Raw genomic sequence first — 5,305 nt, 5'->3', positions numbered from 1 at the left:
TTCATGTTTACTTTTTTCATCATACCAAATGAAAATCACATAGAATTTAAAAATAGACCAATCTCATCATCATACCAAATAATTCTAGCTGACCCTTCAGTTGATGTAAACCAACAAAAAGCACAGAATTTCTCTGACTAGTCACTTGACAGAAGCTTCGTGTGAATATTTTCTTGTTGGTCATGTTAGATCACTCAACTGAATACCAACAAATTGGTCAATTGGATGCTTATCAAAACAACCCCACAACCCCTAGTTTTCCCATCCATGTCAAATACTGGCATGAGAACTCATGTACTTTGCAATTTTATTATGGGACTTACTTTATTCTTCTGTACTTTATATTTTGCTTCAAATTAATGTATATATTTTCTGTTTAAGGCTGTTATTAATTGGTGATCATGTGTTGCATCATACAGAGTTTCGCGATGGACAAGAGTTGGATGAATCTTAGAGATAGGTTGTGTAAGGAATATGTAAATGGTATAAGGACATTTATTCAGGTTGCAAAAAATCATGTGAATAAGGATGGTAAGAGCCGATGTCCATGTCGAGACTGTCAGAATGCATTTTGGAAATCAATAAATGATATTGAAATCCACCTTTGTAGGTTTGGAATAGCAACCACATATCAGAGATGGATTTTTCATGGAGAAAAAGTTGATATCAATTACTATAAACCAGTAGACTTGAATAGTGGTATTGACAAGGTAGATCATCTTGATGATGATGATGATGGTAACCACGATGACAACAACGATGATCTTGTTGATACATCTCAATCCCGATATGTAAGAAGATTTTACTTACAATAATGAAATATTGTGTTAATTTTCTTAATTACATAAAATGATGACTTTATTTACTGATATAAATGATATTATATCTCACAGGTGCCTATGGGAAGCATTCAAGAGGGGAGTAAAACAGGAGGGAGGCAGTCCTCTCACTGAATTGGAAATCACACGGAGTGTTCCGACAAATATAGTTGGCTAGTATAAAAAACGCCACTACTGGTGACTCATCTCTCCGCTGCAACATTTTTAGACATGATGCAAAATGTCATGGTACAATAGCCACTAATGGCCCTTTGAATTGTCATTCTATTTATTTTGAGTAACTTACATAGCAAAGAAGAACTTTGCTAGCTTGGCTATGTGGTAACTATTTACACAGCTGGTCTCCTTTCGGGTTTGATGGAAGCACATGAAGAAGTCTGCTTGGAAATTAAAAGTCTTTCATGATATTTGCTTTATCTCTAGAGCCCAATTTTATCATCCACAAATTTTTCTTAAGTGAAATAAATCCTGATTTTGATTGATTTATGAAATTGTAGAAAAAACAAAACTATTCTATTAGTATTAATTTGGGATTTAAGGCATCTTCTAAAACACGTAAGACTTTTTCAAGATCTATAGAATTTTTAAACAAAATCTTAAATTCTTTACTTAGAAAACTTTTAAAGTCTTGGAATCTTCACATTTTCTTCTTTTATTTTTATTTTTTAATGTATAAAAAAAATTCACTTCTTGGTGAAAATTTTCAGAAAAGTTTAAGATACTGATCATAATGATTTGAATGTTACGCATGCGGATATTGAGCCACAGGAGCAATTATCTTGCAGTTTAACGGGTCTGCAGGGCTATTAAAACTTGAATGATTAAGCCCAAGGGTACGAACTCAGCACTATTACAAATTTCCTTTCACAGTGTTTTAAAAAAAAATACTTTTAACTTAAAAATTGTATTTGAAAAAGGATAAAATGTTTAACAAAATTTAGTAAATATTTTAAAAACTTTTTAAAAATTATTTATAGTATTTTTTGAAAGATGATTCATTTTAAGACATTTTAAAAAAAAAAAAAAAAACAAAACTTGTAATTAGGGGTGGATCCTGATGTTTCCAGGTCAACCAACAACTTAAAGGACTTGGTGGCTCACATTTTAGTTGCCATGGCTTTTATTTTCATTGATGTTGATCAAATTATCTTCCTGTCAATTGGTGAGTCCCAAGTGGCACATAGAGTAACCCACGGGGCACGCAAACTCTGATGATTGATTAGGATGATCCCTTTTCTCAGCAAGTATGCATGTTCTTGGCAAAGTTCTCAGGTATGGGAGAAGTTGGAAATGTATTTTGATGTTAACATGCAGACATATTGTTTAATATGACTAATCATATAAGAATTATGTACTTATTATAGATTTTCATTATGATATGGGGGAGTCATGAATATTAGTGTTCTATTTTATAATTTGTCTGAAAGAGTTAGAAATAAATTTTTTTGATATGTTTATTCTCTTTTAACTTTTCCTATCCAATTTAAAAATAAAAAATAAAAAAAGGGTAATGGGTAAATAAAGTTGAATATGATATTATTCTTCTTTTTTCTATATAATCCAATATTAATATAAAAAATCTTCAATATATTCTTTTTTTAAATTACATGTGTTTTTTTTATATATTTTTTAAACTTCTCTAAATTTTTTCATAAACCATATAAATTTTAAATCAAATTATACTTGATATATAAAATTTATTAGTTTTAAAAAATAATTTGTAATTAAAAATAAATTTAATTAGTATTAGAAAGTTGTGGAATTTAATAACATTAGAAAATCATAAATCAAAATTTATTCTAAATCATTTGACTAATTTTTTCTTTACATATATCATATTTTTACAAATTTTTTACCGGACAAATAAATTCTAAATAACACTTAATGCTATTGTTTCTTTTCTACATAAAACTATATTTGGACATGTATTTTTTAGGTGCGTTCCATTCGATGACATGACTCACTTTTTATCCAGGAAAAATTGATTTTTATAAAAAAAATTTGTAGTTACCACTTATTTTTATTAATTTTTTTTAAAAGGAAAATAAAATAAGAAAGAAAGTTCTAAGTATGACTTTTAAAAAGAAAAAATAGGTTTATAAAAACCGAGTTTGGATCAGGGTCAGAGATCGAAAGTATGATGATGAGTTATAGCATCCTTCTAAATCAAATCTTTACTAATCAAGTTAAGATAAATATTACAATTGATTTGCTAATTTTTGGATACTGAGTAATAAGAATGATGATAATAACCTCCCTCACACTCCTTCAAATTGTTTGGTTTCCAAGAAAATCCCTCTTACTTTGATTTTCAAATTAATTTTTCTATTGATTTTTTTGAAAAATATGTTGATTCGTTTCTTCCAATTATCTCTTGTGTTCTTGTTGATTTGACTTTGAGTGAAAACTTTCTTCTAACGTATATTCAAGAAAAGGTCAAGATTGAACTTGGTGAGAACTCTAAGTATGTCTCAAAAGAAGGTGTGAAATTGAAATTAAAAGGTGTTAATCAAGTAGTTCATGAAGGATATGTATACTTGAGTTGGAAAAAACTCTGCACTCACTTGGGTTTTTTATTAGTGGATGCTTTTAATTGCTGGTAGGATTATGATTTATCATCTTTTCATGGATTTTCTACGTTAAATTTTGTTGTCATTACTTTATTTTCTTTATATATTTTTTAGTTAACTTCGTTGCGTTTAATTTGGATTAAGAAAGTTATAGGAGAATTTTAAACTTAAATTTGCCTAATCATTTATTGAAATAGTCTAAAATAATTTTTAGCTTGATTTAGAAAGTAAAGAATATTTAGGTTTATGAATTGTGTAATTGTAAGTTAATATAATTTTTAATTGTGGAGTGTTACTATATTTATATGTGAATTGCATTGATATACTTGTTATAAGAGTGTTTGTGTCTCTATTCTTGCAGGTGATTTATATTGGTTGAGAATTAATAGAGAAAAATTGAAAACAAAACAAAATCTAAAGAGGGAAAATCATTGTTAAGGAACTTTTTCAAATGGTTAAAAACACTTATCATCCTACATTCAATCCAGAGCTAAGATTGACGAGGATTACATTGTCGAAGTAGATTAAATTGAGGCGATACATTCATCATGGCAACCCTCGGAGAGGGAAAATGGTGATTGGGAGGAAGGAGGTTGGTATTGTAGAAGAAGCAAATGAGGTTGTCCAAATATATTTAGGAGACATGGGTAATTAATATAAAAATATATTTGAGATTTATAAAAAGGAAATTTTTTTTATTACTTAAAGTTATTTTTAATTTTTAAATTCATAATACTAAGTTATTTTATTAAATGCAATTAATTCATTTAGATTATTTATAATCTTTCATCAATTAATTAATTAATAGATAATTTCCCCCCCTTTTTTTTTTAGCACTTTTTCAATTTGAAATAGGCCATCAAGATTACAAGTATATACATAGAAAATAAAATGGTAAGTACTTATTACTGTGGAAGTTATTAATTATGATATATAGTGATCTTTCATAGTTATTGAGAGCATACATTTTTCCATATTTATGTGAGCCGAATGGAAATTTAAGTACATATTTTTTGTGTAAGAAAATTAGACTTTTTAAAGGTACCAAGAAATTCAAGGGTCTCCAACGGGCGGGTCGAGCCGTAAATAGGAGGCTTGCGGCCCAGCTCGGGTCGGGCCATGCTAAAATGCTAGGCCCGCGGCCCGGCCTATGAGCCCGCGGGCCGGGCCGGGCCGGGCTTTTTGAATTAAGCCAAAATGGCTTTCAAAAAAGCCAAGGGAAGGGAGAGGGGGGGGGCCCCTCATGTTTAAACTTTAAGCTTCTAACCAGTTAAACTACATTCTTTTTATGTTTATTAATTGAGTTAGTTATATATATATAAAAATAAAGTATATTATTTAAAAAAAAAAAATTAAAGGCTCCAGCCCATGTGACCATTGGAGCTAAGCCTCCAACGGTCACATGACCAATTATTTTAAATTTTGAATTTTTTTTAACCTTTCTATAAATACATTTTCTTCATTTTCATTTTTTCATCAAATTCTCTCTATTTCTCTCACATTCTACAATATTTCAAATTCTTTTATTTTTCCTTCAAATTATACAATATTGTTGGTGGTGCAAAACAAACATTGGTGGCTCCAAGAGTTCAAATTTGCTAGGAATTTCTGCATCGATTCTCTAATTGAGTAACATACTTCACCCCTACTACTTTATTTTTTTGTTACATTTTTTTTTTATATTTATTACTTTATTATTTTTGGCATAATATTTTATCAATAATTATAATATGACAAGTGCTTCTTCATCTAGTTCATGTGATGAAATATCATCAAACAAAAAATTTACTTCAAATATATGGAATTTTTTTTGATAGAATAGAAATAATTTTAGAAAATAATAAAAAAGAAATAAAAGCAAAATGTAAAATTTGTAATAAATTTCTTACTAGTGGC

The 5,305-nt window shown here is 28.8% G+C and overlaps 1 long non-coding RNA gene across 1 annotated transcript; it reads left to right on the top strand.

Moving 5' to 3' along the window:
- Positions 1–420: 420 nt before the first annotated feature.
- LOC100852986 (uncharacterized) lies at positions 421–1,246 on the top strand. The gene is made up of 2 exons (XR_009466407.1): positions 421–791; positions 894–1,246. It is a non-coding gene; the product is annotated as an uncharacterized LOC100852986 (long non-coding RNA).
- Positions 1,247–5,305: the final 4,059 nt, after the last annotated feature.

Source organism: Vitis vinifera, chromosome 1 (assembly GCF_030704535.1).
Source record: "Vitis vinifera cultivar Pinot Noir 40024 chromosome 1, ASM3070453v1".
NCBI classification, from domain to species: Eukaryota; Viridiplantae; Streptophyta; class Magnoliopsida; order Vitales; family Vitaceae; genus Vitis; species Vitis vinifera.
This window is presented reverse-complemented; position numbering and strand designations above follow the sequence as displayed.